We start from the raw sequence: 16,074 nt of genomic DNA, 5'->3' as shown, positions 1-16,074 counted from the left end.
TCTTCACCCCTGTGAGAATCACCCGATGCAATGAGTGCTAAGTGGACTATTCAAAAATCATGAGAAATTAGTCAGTTACGACTACCTCTCATGTAAATGGTCATAGATGAATGACTTACTTAATGCAGTTGAATCCCAAAAACGGATATCTAATATAATGCACTGCAGAAACCCCCAATACTTAATTCAAAAAGAGTGAAGGGAACTCTACTTGAATGGTTCATGAGGCGCAATACTTGCTAAGGTTTTGCAAATGGGGTAGCAAGCTAAATGGGCTTGATTGTGGGGAAAACTCCATAGTTAAGCTCGCTTGAGCCAGAGGTGATCTAGGATGGGTGACCTCTCGGAAAGTCCTAATTACTTGGTGCAAGCCTCGAAAGTGATGATTGACGCTATGTGATTTATTTCACTAGTTTCAATCCCACTTCTTGACCCCTGTGAGCATCACCCAATGCAATGAGCACTAGGTGGACTATTCAAAAATCATGAGAAATTAGTTAGTTATGACTACCTCTCATGTAAATGGTCATAGATGAATGACTTACTTAATGCAGTTGAATCCCAAAAATGATATCTAATATAATGCACCACGAAAACCCTCAATAGTTAATTCAAAAAGAGTGAAGGGAACTCTACTTGAATGGTTCATGAGGCACAATACTTGCTAAGGTTTTGCAAATGGGGTAGCAAGCTAAGTGGGCTTGATTGTGGGGAAAACTCCATAATTAAGCGTGTTTGAGCCAAAGGCAATCTGGGATGGGTGACCTCCCGGGAAGTCCTAGTTACCAGGTGCAAGCCCCGGAAGTGATGAATAATGTTATGTGATTTATTTCACTAGTTTAAATCCCACTTCTTCACCCCTGTGAGCATCACACAATGCAATGAGTGCTAAGTGGAATATTCAAAAATCATGAGAAATTAATTAGTTACGACTACCTCTCATGTAAATGGTCATAGATGAATGGCTTACTTAACGCAGTTGAATGCTAGAAAATGATATATAATATAATACACTGTGGAAACCCCCAATACTGAAGTCAAAAAGAGTGAAGGGAAATCTACTAGAATGATTCATGAGGCACAATACTTGCTAAGGTTTTGCAAATGGGGTAGCAAGCTAAGTGGGCTTGATTGTGGGGAAAACTAAAGCCAGAGGTGATCTGGGATGGGTGGCCTCCAGGGAAGTCCTAGTTATCGGGTGCAAGCCCCAGAAGTGATGATTGATGCTATGTGATTTATTTTACTAGTTTCAATCCCACTTCTTCACCCGTGTGAGCATCACCCGATGTAATGACTGCTAAGTGGACTATTCAAAAGTCATGAGAAATTAGTTAGTGACGATTCCCTCTCATGTAAATGGTCATAGATTAATGACTTAACGCAGTTGAATCCCAAAAAATGATATCTAATATAATGCACTGTGGAAACCCCCAATACTAAATTCAAATAGAGTGAAGGGAGCTCTATTTGAATGGTTCATGAGGCACAATACTCGCTAAGGTTTTGCAAATGGGGTAGCAAGTTAAGTGGGCTTGATTGTGGGGGAAACTCCACAGTTAAGCTCATGTGAGCCAGAGCCAATCTGGGATGGGTAACCTCCCGGGAAGTGCTGGTTACTGGGTGCAAGCCTTGAAAATGATGATTGACGCTATGTGATTTATTTCAATAGTTTCAATCCCACTTCTTCACCCCTATGAGCATCACCCGATGCAATGAGTGCTAAGTGGACTATTCAAAAATCATGAGAAATTAGTCAGTTACGACTACCTCTCATGTAAATGGTCATATATGAATGACTTAGCGCAATTGAATCCAAAAAAATGATATCTAAAATTTCTATTAATTGAAGCGTATAGTAGGTGATTTGGGTATGAGGAAGATAAATTTAAAGCTAGTTGCAAAGCTGGTTAAGAAGTGCCCATATCGACTGAACCCCAAGTACAAGGAAAAGGTAAGTGAAGAGCTATATAAGATGCTCATGGTAGGTATAATTGAGCCAGTAGAAGAGTTAGAATGGGTCAGTCCAACGGTGGTCCACGAAAAGAAAACAAAGGAGGATATAAGGATATTCGTAGATCTACAAAAGTTAAATGAAGCATGTGTGCATGACCCCTTTCCTATGCCTTTTACAGATGAAGTTCTACAAAATGTTGGAGGATAGGAGGCTTATTCATTCACAGATGGATTCTCGGGATATCACCAAATTACAATTGCGTTGGAGGATAGAAGCAAGATTACCTTCGCTACAGAGTGGGGTTCATTCCAATATACAATTATGCCTTTTAGACTGAAAAATGCTCCTTCAATATTTTCAAGGGTGGTAGTCACAGAATTCAAGCAATCTATTCACAAATTTCTGGAGGTCTACTGCGATGATTGGACAATATTTGGGCTAGTTAAGAAACATGTTTCTAGTCTGCGCCTAATGTTGGATACATGCAAGAAGTATCAGATTTCCTTGAATTTGAAGAAATTTATTTTATGTGTACCTTATGGAATATTGTTGGGACATGTCGTATGTAAGTAGGGATTGATGGTAGACCCTACCAAGATCATTGTAATTATCAATTTGGATCCACCCAGGAATGTAAAGAAGTTATGCGCAACTTTGGGTCATACAGGGTATTACAAGAAGTTTATAAAGGCGTATGTGCATATCACTGTGCCAAGGGAGAGGTTGTTGAAGAGGGATGCTACCTTTTTTTTGGATGATGACTCTGAGAAGAGCTTGGATGTTCTTAATGAGAAGATGGTTACTTCGTTAATCCTAGTATTCCCACAAGAATTTCATTTGCATGTGGATGCATCTTATATCGGGTTGGGAGTTGTTTTAACTCAACCAGGTGAAGGAGATATTTACCTTCCAATTTCCTTTGCAAGTAAGAAACTATCTAAGGTGTAGAGAAGCTATTCAACCACATAACGAGAAGGATTGGCCATGGCATATGTACTACAAAAATTTAGACATTATCTGCTAGGTGCACATTTTAAAATGTACACGAATCATTATACATTGAAATACCTGGTCAATAAGCCTGTGTTGGTGGGGAACATCTATTGATGGTTGCTTCTCTTCCATGAGTATGATTTTGAAGTCATAATTAAGCTAGGAAGGTTGAATGCTAGACCTGATCATCTCTCTAGGATCAACAACAATGAAGAACCCACTAATATTGATGAAGGGTTACTTGACATGCAACTCTTCACTCTCAGAGTTGTTGATGAACATTTTGTGGAAATTATTTATTTTCTATCTACTTGCGTAGCTCCTGAAGGATACACAAAGCAACAAAAGAAGGAACTAGTAATTAGGGCTGTAGATTTTTCAGTGATTGTAGGACACTTGTATAAGATGGGACTGGATGATGTTTTGCATCGATATGTACTTGAGTATGAATGACACAGCATTCTGATTGAATCACATGGTGGTATCACTGGAGGAAACTATGTATGTAAGCAAACTGTGTAGAATATTCTGCAAACAGGATTATGGTGGCCCATGGTACATAAAGATTCTATGGAATACTAGAGTGCATGTGATGTGTGTTAGAGGACAAGAAGACCATCGCGAAGGGATGAATTACCCTTAAATCCATAGGTCACATTGCAAGCATTCGATAAATGGGAAATCGACTTCGTTAGAACAATTAATCGACCAGGGAAGAAGACGGTTGCACATTATATTATCATTGTGACACATTACTTTACTAGATGGGCTGAGGCATAGCCCATGAAGGCCTGCAGCATGGAAACTATTGCGAATTTTATATTTGACTATATTTTGTCATGGTTTGTATTCATGAAGGTCTTGATGAGTGACCGAGGTTTGCACGTCTTGAATGAAACAATTGAGGTGTTGATAGAAGAGTTCCAAATGCACTATCAGAAGAGTACACCATATCATCCTGAAGAAAATGGAACTATAAAAAATTTTAACAAAATATTAGAGAATTCCTTAACGAAGATCTGCAATGTTAATAAGGATGACTGGGATGTGTGCATACCGACAGTTCTATGGGAAAATATAATGACTTGTAAGAAACTAACAGGGAAAACACCATTTAGACTGGTATATGGACAAGAAGTAGTGATTCCAAGGGATTATATAGTGCCGAGCCTAAGGATCAGACTAGTAATTGAGATGGAAGATCAAAACTTCATGGAGGAATGCTTAGCACAACTGCTTTCATTGGAGGAAGACCGTTGTTTAGATGGTTTTCATCAGTAGGTGAAAAAGCTCAAGAAAAGGTGTAGCATGATCACCACATTAAGCAGTGCACTTTTAAGAATGGATATTTCATCCTGATGTATGACAAAAAGTTCAAAAAATTTCCTATGAAGTTTTAGATGCATTGGATGGCACCCTATGTGATCAAGGATATTTTGGATGGTGGTGCAGTTCTGCTCACAAAGTTGAATGGGGAGTTATTTCTTGCAAGGATTAATGGGAGCATATTGAAGGTATACAGGGATGATCTCGCCCCTACAAGGACACAATGACTATATGATAGCAGGAAATTCTTAGTGCTTCAGACAATTGGAAGGAAGCGCATGACTATAAACTACTTTGCCAAGTAAGGGTTCCATCGTAGAAGGAGGGTTGTATTATGTTTAGGTAGATGGCACAGATGGATAAATCTATGAAAATATAGGTGCACCATAAGGGAGGGTCCAGTGCAGCCTACCCAAAATGTGACCATTGGAAAAGCTACAGTTGATTTTACCACAAATTTTTTATTAAATGGAGTGGGGGAAGCACATTTAAGGAGAATATCTATGCAAATCTTCTCCCAAATTTTCATTTATGAGGAGGATCTTAAGGCATTCAAGGTATTCAATTTGAATTGGGCTATAAATATGGCATCCCTCTCTACATTTAGACACTTTTCCTCTTGAAAAAATATTGTGAGGTTTTGTACCAAAGTCTGAGCCCAGAGAAGTGCTACATGTCTGGCGAGGATTGGCGGGACATCTACTAGGAATTTCTAGAAGAAGGATTAACAAACATCATGACTGCTACACCTCCTACACCCACCACATCTCCTAGATCACCAAGGATGAAGCCCACATCTGCAGCAACAACAACAAAAATGGTAGAACCAGCTTAAACAACAGTAGTAAAGAAGCAGAAGAAACTGCAGAAGCCACCACTAAGGCAATCACCTAGGAAAGTGTCTGTTGTGCAGAGGAGCAAGGAAAAGATGAGCAAAGTGAAAAACGAAGAAACCAATGGAGGTGGTTGACTTAGAGGATGAAGAACTTGAGGTAGGAATTGAAGACATAAGTGTTTATGAGGCTAAGCCAATCTCGCGGTTACCTCCTGTTGCGGCCTCAGATTTCTGCTACCCCATCATGGGGGATAACCACACGGTCCAGACCTTAAGAAAGCTCCTTTTCCGTTTAAAGTGGTGGCTCCAACTAGGGATAATGGGACCATTTTCCCAGTGTGGGTTTTAAGATGAGAGTGGGTGGTTCATGAGCGATTACAATAGAATAATGATAATCTAAATGACCTATTCTATCATGCAAATCTCTAACTAACTTATTCTAATATAAACTCGGGTATTTTTGTGTGGTATGCGATCTACAAAGATATATGCTTAACATGTGATAATAAAGATTAATCACACATAAACAAAGATGATAACGTATAAGATAATTTCTTTGACTAAACAGTTATTCAAAGAAATTTATAAAATATATCGCATATATGATGAATTATATATATGAAAATTAACAATTTTAGCTAGGAATCATACAATAGTGCAATTAACGCTTAACAGAAAGAATAAATCTCACATAAAATTCATGAAAGTAAAGTGTTGTCACTAATTAAACAAAAAAAACAAAATCAATCATACAAGATAATAGTACCATATGTGCGAAGTTCTGTTCATTTAACTAATGACATGGATTAGCTCCTTTCTTCAAATCAAATTATCTCCCAAGAAAACAATACTGCATCAACAAAGGAAAGTAGTCTGATATCTAAAAGAAACGATCATGTTCCATAATTTCACCAAAGAATTCATAAACTTACAAAAGTGCATTCTTTGCAATTTTTTTTTTATAAAATTCTAGACCCTTCTTGTTGGGTGCGGGATCCCCCAAACGAAGTTTTGGGGGCTTAGAGCCCAGATTTTGGTCAAAACTTGTAATTCCAATGTAAAGACTCCGCATTTTGTGTGCGCGGAGTGCATAGTTTGTTAAAGAGTCATAGGGTTGTCTGCCCTTACTTTTGTTATTGTAATGTCGGGTGTAGAGATCTACCTATGGTCCACGGACCATGGGATTGTATAAATAGAGCGAGGCTCTAAGTAGTTTAAAAGCATAAGAAGCATAATTAAAATGAAGAACATATGATGCGTGCGAGATAGATCTGAAGTGTAAAGCTTAGTTTTGGGTCATAGAGTAGGAGAAGGCTCTACAGCTGAGTGCGCAGAGGCCTAGTAGTCCGCAGCTGAGTGCGTAGGGCGAGTCGAGTCTGTGACAGTTGGAAGTATTAATAAAGAGAATTTTCCTATCATATTTGTGTATTTATTTACTTTTTTTTGCATCTATTATCTTGGGTATGAAATTCAATTCTAATACTTATATGATGCGCGAATGTGTATAATTGTATTGATTAAGTGAATGCAAGATAGAATATCTATTTACGCAAACTTAACTAAGATCCGTTAAGAAGATAAGTAAGATACATAGTGTAGTTTGGGAAAATAGTGCAGTTTGCTGCCATAAGCAGCTCAAAAGCATCTCAACCCTTGGTTAGGGATATGCGAGAGACGATTGTAACAGATCATGAAGGTACTAAAGGTTGGAACAGTGTGTGAAGTGACCTACGCGAAGACAGGCATAGTTGGACCAAATCAACATCACAGACATCTCATGGGTGTGGATACTTGGTTCCAGCATCCCCCCATACTAATTCAATTGAGACTTCAGTCTGCGCTCCGCAAGCTGATGTCAAAATGACAAGTAGTGTAGGATTTGTTTGGCTAAATAAATTTGAACCTGTGTCAGGCCCCCATAAGCCAACAAATGGTTCCGTTGCTGGAACAGGAATCTACATAGAGTTGTCTGATGTTGTATCATTGGAATCCAACTAAAAAATAAATTGAAGGCTGGTTGGACAGAATAATTCACGAATTCGTGGTGCAAGAGAACAGAAACCTACGACTGTCAAAAGAAGAGTGGCTAGACAGCTACCTGTATATAGAGATCCATGAAATATTTTTCATGTCCTTCTCTACTGAGCTATATGAGTGGATCACGAAGCTAGCAGATAGCCAAGGAAGGTGGAAGCATCGAAGGATAATATCGCACGTGCCATTGATCATTGGCTCAATCAAATTATAGGAGGATTCATTACTGAGTTCGTGGTTGATACCTCAGTCAGCTACAGCGAGGCAAAGCGATGCTTTCTCAAAGGACAACAAGGTAAGTACGTAAAGTCTTTAAATACTTGGATTAAAATGCTATTGTGCGAAAAGACAGTTATGCATTTACCTTGATGTTCGAGGCTACGTGAATTGGAAAGGTTTATAGGAACGAACGAAATAAGGGTCTAGAAAATAGCCGCTTGATTTCACTGCCACGAGGAGATGAGGAAGAGCTCGCAAAGGTCTCTCCACAAAGTGCCATTCATCTAATAAGGCAAATAATTCCACAAATACCACCTCCACCCACACCACCACCGGCTTCACCACCATCACCTCCATCTTCACTCATACCAACTCCACCACCACCACGATTCAATATGGCAAGCACAGTGAAGTTGCATGTGTTCAAATGTTTGGGAAATGAGGATCTGGACCAATTCTGGTTCATTGTAAGGGTTTTATAGGAAGCACAAGGTGTTACATATGACCATATAAAGAAGGTGACGCTTGTTAGCACCCTACAGGATCGCGCGCTGACCTGGTATATTAAATACTCCAATGATAACCTGAATGCGAGACTCGCAGATATCCAAGAAGCGCTAAATAGAGAATTTAACAGGCCTAAATCTGAAGTGCAATTGATCACTGGATTTAAAGAGCTTATGATGCTACCAAGCGAGACTCCTTGGGAATTGGATTAGAGGCTGAAATGTATGATTCGTGAAGCCAATATGAATCTGACGTATGGGCAGCATCGCGAGTGGTTTGTAGATTCGCTAATACCACATTTAAGGAGTGTGCTACTACAGCAGAAGATAATGACTCAGGCAGAGGCCTTAGAGATTGCTTTGAGGCCACATGAGACCTCGATGTAGGATCCTAACCTAGGAGTTCAGCAGATGCATGTGCAATTGAAGAATCTATGCCTTGAGATGTAGAGTCTGAAATAGGATAGGACGGTTCGACCAGAAGTGCGCGAAGAAGTATGGTATGTGAAATGCAAGAGTCAAGGTCATGACAAAGACCACTGCTCGGTTTTTACAAATGACCTCATAGGAGGAGGATCGATGCCTTTAAGGCTGGAGGCTCAAGCAGGACCTAGTGTAGTGCCTACTTTGTGGTGGGCGATATGTCAAATAGCTGGAAAACATGCCACAGAAAATTGTCACTTGTTACAGAAGTATACGCAAAATTTGCAATAGTTTTTCTACAAATTTTGTAGGATGGTGGGACATGACGAGCGCACATGGAGAAGCTATGAGTTGATGATGGATAGAACTCCCACCTACCAAGTTCAAGCCGAAACGCGACCCCTTCACTAGAATGGAGGAATGGTGCAAACAGGATTTTAGGGGCGCGAACAAGGCCGAGGTGGAGGAGGACCTGGAAGAGGTTGCGGACAGTTGATTTGCAATAATTGCAGAGGGTCAAGAGATTATGCTCGCGATTGTGCGAATCCAACGTGCCCATCATTTTTGTATTGTACGTTGTTTGATCATAAGATGGAAGATTGTCCTACGTTGATAGCTAGGATACACGACAAAGGAGTGTTGCCACCTCCCACGACTCAGAACCTGTAGATGATGAGGTCTGAGCCATGCGAGGAAGATATGAATGTGAACATTGTGCTCTGAAGTGGAATCATGACAGGAGATGACAAAGGAAAACAACCAAAAGATAGTACTTGGGTTCGCAACGCTCCGGTGAAAGAAGCAGAGTTTGATTTGGAGCACAATTGAGAAACCTTCATGGAAGCTAAGAAAAGCTTCACTAATCCCTCCACTTTAGGAAGAAAAGATAAACCAGAGCTATAAATGGACCCATCTATGCTCACAACGTTCCTAGAAACCCGTATGAAATTTCTTCGTGATAGTAAGGCTGTGAAAGGGTTACAGGAACTCATCAATAGATGCACTGGGACTGCGCAATGAGAACTGTGCGTAGTCCGGAAGATTGGAAAGCATAAGACAAGGACAGGAGGAGAAATGAGGCTGACCATGTAGATCAGAGAATATGAGATGGATCAAGTCATTTTATATTTTGGTTCGGATGTGAATGTTCTGCCGAGATAGACATGGGAGCGAATGGGAAGACTTGCACTACAGTGGTCTCCAATTCAGCTAGGGATGATGAAACAGCAGAAAATAATATCCATGGGGCGGTTGCAAGGAATAACTGTGGATATTGAGGGAGCAAGCATGCTGGATGATTTCGAAGTGATATATATTGTTGATGATAGAAATTCCTACCTCGTGCTCCTAGGAATTGACTGGGCCACTGACATGAACGGAGTAATTAATCTGAAAAAGCAAAAAGTGATCTTTGAAAAGAAGTCACTATGCGTAATCACACCCCTGGACCCTACTGAAGGATCGCGCTATAGGGAGCTGGTACACAACTATGAAAGTGATGATGATCTAGACTGCATCTACAAGATAACAGCGCGAGACCAAGACTGGGTGAATCCCACCATGTATGGGTGGATTACATGGGAGTGCGAGAGTTCCTGCACTTCGGATTCCAATGAAGAAGTAGAATGATGGCAGAATGAAGTAACTATGCTAAACTCTAATATGATGAGAAGGTTGTTGCACTGTGTGTCGACAAAAGTAAGAGATTTACCTACTTATGATGGTCTAAATGAGGTAGATACCTTCTTGGATGAATTTGAAAGAGAGGTGCTGGAAAAGCAATGCTTCCAGGCCTTGGACTGGGTACTGCGCACTATGCTCGCAAGATGGTGGGGTACGCACAAAGGAAGCTTTGATGATTGGCGCGAATGTAGGAAAATGATGCACACATGATTTGGGAAGCCTACGGTGTGACTGACAGACAACTATGATGGGCAGGATGATTCGCATGTACATCTAGCCAAGCAGACGCAGGCCTATGGAGAAAAGCCACAACCTGAGTGGGTGCACCTATTTTGCCATACCATAGATGTTATACCAATGAAATGGTATATAGAAACAGAGCTCCACCATGGGACAAGTGAATGGGATATCCTGCGTGAAGGGTTCGTGACGAACTTCAGTTTTGAGGATGGGTGGGACAGTATTGATGAAGCACTACAAGAGGTAAAAGAAGCCATCTTTATGATACCACAAGAGCTGGTAGAATTGATTCAACCTGAATGGGCTACTCAGCTGAGTCGTGCGCTGGAATGCTATAATGTAACTACTAAAGAGGAGGATGAGGATCTACGAAATATTAACATTCCAGAAAAAAAAGGTCACTACGAGGTTCACGGACCACAGATTGAGAACCTTGATATAACCGTGCCAGTGAAAACTAAGAAGCTAAACATTGGTACAAAGACAAAACCTAAATTCACAAAGATCAGAGACTACTGGGACAACGCAATGGTGGATAAGGTCATTGAATTACTCTATGAATATCAGGACTTATTCCCGACCAAGTTTACAAATTTGAAAGGAATAGTCAGAGATTTAGGAGTAATGAAGATCACATTAAAGCCCGTCGCGAAGCCAGTTAAGCAGAGGCCTTACCCCTTAAATCTGAAATACAAGGAAGAGGTCCGTGTAGAACTAGACAAAATACTTACAGCAGGAGTCATTGAGCCTATGGAAGAATCCGATTGGGTAAGCCCAATGGTAGTACGAGAGAAGAAGCATAAGGATGAGATAAGGATATCTGTGGATCTCAGGAAATTGAATGATTCTTGTGTGCATGATCCATTCCCAACTCCTTTCACGGATGAAGTGTTGGACAATGTAGGAGGTCAGGAAGCATATTATTTCATTGATGGGTTATCGGGGTACCACCAGATCAAAATCGCATCGGGGGATAGGAGCAAGAAAACCTTCACGACTGAGTGGGGTTGCTTTTAATATACTTTCATGCCGTTTGGATTGAAGAATGCCCCTGCTATATTTTTGTGCATGGTTGTTGCGACATTTAGGGAATATATTCATAAGTTCTTGGAGGTCTATTTTGATGACTGGACTGTATTTGGGCTGGTTAGGTGCCATGTAGCGAACTTGAGCTTAATGATGGATACCTGCCGAAGATACCAAATCGCACTCAACCTCATGAAGTGTTTGTTCCTCATTCCTTTTTGGAACCTGTTGGGGCATGTGGTTTGTAAAGAAGGGCTGATGGTAGACGCTGTTAGCCTTAGAGGAAAATGGCCCAAAAATGGATCCAAATATGCCCAAAGTCTCCAAGTGTGCTTAAATATCGTGCCAATGGATCCATTTATGCCCTCGACATTTTCAATTTTGGCTCAAATATCATCTAATGATCAAAATCAACGTAAGAGGAAAGCCCTTGGAAGGGCTGAAAATCACTATCGAGAGGCAAAAAACAAAGAAGAACAGTGAAAAACCCACAAGCGCAGGCTTGAACAGGGTGTTGCATAGCCACCATTACATCTGGCTGATCAACGACCAAGATCTAGGTAGCAAATCACATATCGGCCAGGAAGAAGTGACAGGCTTAAAGTAGGCGCATGACATCGCCAATCAATGATCGCCGATGATCAGATCGACGAGTCGCATGAGCGGGGAGCTATGTTATATATATATATATATATATATATATATATATATATATATATATATATATATATATATATATATATATATATAGATATATATATATATATATATATATATATATATATATATATATATATATATATACATATACATATATATATATGTATATATATAAGGCCTAGCGAATGAGCGATCAACGATTGCGATCGGATCGCATCGTTGTATCACATCGTCATGCCACCATGGGGTGGGACCTCCACACATACATACGAGTGACCCGGTGGGCTGGACCCAACAGCGCTACAAATGATTTCTTATAAAATTTCAAGTTCGCGCCCAAGAATTTTTCAATTTTTTTACGTATTTTTGTGGTTTCAACGAAATACAAAGGAAGCCTAGCTAGTGTGATTGCGATGAGCCCTGGACCCGAAAGGGTCTGAGAAATGGCATATATGATATTTGAAATCCGCCAGGGACATTTTTTCATAAATTTTCAATGATTCGACATATTTCCAATATAAAGGAAAAATCAAAATAGGTAGGATTTTGGGCGGGCCGTGGGCGGTAAGTGGTTTAGACAGAGCTCCACTTGATGCCATACAGCAGTTGCCACGTGTCCAAGACAAGGAGAGAGGAAACCACCCTCATCGGGCAGTTAATTATAGTACAAAGGAAGCGCCCAAAATGAATCATCACTGTTGGATTTGGGACTCCCAGATCGACGTCGGAGATGTGTTGTCATTACAAAGGCGGACCCAAGAGGGAAATAAGCCATTTCTAAGTATTTTTTAAGTCCAAAAGGGACAGAGGTAGGTGGAACTTTCACAGTCTCACTGCCTTTTCTGTTTTAAACATAAAATAGTCCTGTATTGACAGAAAGGGGCCACTTAGAGGGATATACGGGCCCGAAGACCCATTACACCATATAACAAAGCCTGGGAGACATATTGCCAGGAAACAAGTGCCTAGAAAGAGAAAGAGGAGAGCCATTCCACCACACAGACAACGCAACACAAAAGCATCATGGAGCATGTGCAGCTAGCCTAAAACAAAATTGGCCATGAAGCATCAACAGACAGCGCAGCTTATCCTTAACATCAGAATCAATTGTGGGGCATCTCTGGCACAAGAGAGCTCCCAAACAATGCAACAAACCACCCAAAATATCTTAATATGGCTAGTCTTCTGTTAGAAGAAGAAACCACCGAGCCACACTTGCCTTTAGGGAATCAAAGTAGTTAACGATGCAGATCGAATAGATTAAGACTCCGAGCCTTCTAAAGAACTCAAGAGCATTGTAAAGGGCCTATAAAAAGCAAAAAACTAAATGTAATAAGGGTTCAACTTTTGGAGATTATTCCTCCTCTGTTCATTCAAGCTTCTCATCTTCATTCTAGCAATATAAGCTCCGTTTGCCATTATATGTTCAATGTCCATGCTCTTTGCTATTCTATGCTTGCACTTGAACAATTTGTTCAGGTTTTCTTTGTGTTTAAGGCCAGATAACTGTCATCTTATCTCTGCTTTGATATATTATATTTGCAAGATTATTTGCTTCCTGTAGCTAGCCATTTATATGTGTTATTATATGTGCATATACCAGTATAGTCAGTAAGCTCATTTGCTGCCTGTAGCAAGCCATTATATATGTTCATGTATGCAATATGCTGGTACTGTCAGTATTCTCCATCTATCCATTAAATCTAAAAACTGTTTAGCATTAGTGGTCTAAATCCTTGTGCTGTTGAGGGTGTTCATGCATGTCTTGAGTGAAAATAGAGCTAAAATGGTTATCTGACTTGATCCAAACCATCATCCATTCCAATAGTTCTGAGAACAATATTGAAGATTATATGTTACGAAGCATCTCCGAGCTGAAACCTAGGAGAGTTTCCTGGAGTGCTAACATAATTAGCGCCGTTGCTGGGGAGAGGAAACTGAAGCTCAGCTTCCCTGGGAAATGACATAGATCCAGCTTTGATGATAAACAAAATCTGGGCACATTTTTGGTTGTAATCATCTATCTGGTGATCTACTGGAGGCTGGAACTCTTGGCGACTCCGCTTCATAGTTCTGGCTTAGTTTGTGAGGCATACTCAGAGAAACCCTCAGAAGTCACAAGCTGACCCAGTACCTAACCCTAAAAAGATCATCAAAGAAAGAAAGGTATTACAAAAAGGAGCATCAGGTTCAGGTAAACCTAAACAATATTCTATATCTCTTCAAGAAAATCCTGCAATAAAACAAATACATTTTGAGAGTACATATTCTAATACTAGCAGTGAAGAAAAACTCTCAGAAATTCATAAAGCTCCTTATTCTTTAGGTTCTCCTTTTGTTGTAAGCCCGAAGGAAACCTCACCTCCTATCCATCATACTCCTTTAGTATTATTAGTCACTCCTCAACCCTCTGTCATTCAGACTTCCAGTACTCTTTTAGCCACCATAGCTATGGCAGGTCCACAAGCACCTACCAAAATGGAAAGAATCATAGCTGCTAGGTATGGGCCTCTAATACTGCCCACTCCTTTAAATGCCATGCCTACTGGAGAATATCAGAAATATAGGCCTAAATTCACTGGGACTGAAGGTGTTAGTGTTGAAGAACATCTTGAATCATTCTATAGCTATGCTGATAATCTGGACATTAGTGAGGATGATGTATGGATGAGAGTCTTTGTCCAAAGCCTAGATGGAGAGGCTAGGAAATGGTTCAAAGAACTAACCCCAAGATCTATAGTAGATATCAAAGCTTTAGATGATCCATTTCTGAAGCATTGGGGGGTAAAAAGGACCACCTCTACTACCACACTGAGTTTGGAAACTTAAAGAGAGAAAATGGTGAGTTGTTGTCTGATTTTAACAAAAGGTTTAATTGTATGTACAACAAGATACCAGCTAAAGTAAAACCCACTACTACCTCTGCTAAACTCACCTATGCCAGTGCTTTTGACTCTAACTTCTGCATATTGTTGAGAGAGAGGCAATGTGCCACTTTCACTGACATGCAGGATGCAACCTTGGAAGTGGAATCAAACATCATGGTTGCAGAGAAACTCAAGGGAAATGTTGATAGAAGAAAATAGAGGGGTGAGTCTTCATCATCCTTTGATCCTAAGATAGATAAAATGAACAAAATGATCGATTCATTAGCCTTTAAAATCTCTAAATTGAAGGTTGAGCATCAACCGGGGAAAGGAATACTGCCTAATACCTTTGCTCCTAGAAATCGAAATCAAAATCCATATAGAAGAACAAATGAGCATTTGCAGATTTTGCAAAGAAACAAAGATGCAAATGAAGATCAAAGGGTGAAGGCTCCTCTTCAAAATGCAGTCATGGAAGAAGAGTAGTTTGAAGAAGAAGATGGTATCCATTGTCTGGAAGACAAAGGTAATGCCTCCTTTTTGACCTTAGCTGCCTATGAAAGGTCATTATTCAATGACTAGATTAACCAAGAATGGGATGGTGAAGCTGCTTTACAAATGGTAGATCAGCAAAGATATAATTTGAGGTCAAAGGTAAATGATGCCAAGGAAATTCCTATTCAAAGATCTATTGTCCCCATAGTATAGCAAGCTGCTAAGCAAAAACAACCGGCAGTCAATCCCATTGTTGTCCAAGCTCTAGCTCATGAGGTTAGAGGTCTTGAAAATTCTTCTCCTCCTTTCAATTTTCAATCATAAATTCAGAAGCTAAAGATACCCATGCCTCTGATTGAACTATTGAAGAATGAGTCCTTCAAAAGATCCATCCTCGAGGCCCTTGAGCCTAAAGCCATCCAAGCCTCCACTGATTGTGTGAATCTGCAAGATGACAAGCCAACTGTTATTCTTAGCCTAGTGATTGAAAAGTGTGAAGATAGCTCCCCATCATTCTATGTCTCTCTGACTATTCATGATAAAATCCTTCACAATTGCCTTCTAGATAGTAACGCCAGCCATAATCTAATACCCAAGGCTATCATGGATGAGTTGGGTCTTGACATCACAAAGCCTTATCATGACCTGTTCTCTTTTGACTCTAGAAAAGTGAAATGTTTGGGATTAATCAAGGACCTAGCCATCACTTTGTCTCAACTTCCTATGAAAAGCATGATGATGGATATTGTGGTGGCAGATGTAACCCCCAAGTTTGGTATGTTACTTTCCAGAGGTTGGATCAAGAGACTAGGT

Source organism: Pinus tabuliformis, chromosome 6, assembly GCF_031772625.1.
Source record: "Pinus tabuliformis cultivar Carrire ecotype Pingquan chromosome 6, CPIR1, whole genome shotgun sequence".
Taxonomy (NCBI): Eukaryota; Viridiplantae; Streptophyta; class Pinopsida; order Pinales; family Pinaceae; genus Pinus; species Pinus tabuliformis.
Note: the sequence above shows the minus strand (reverse complement) of the source record.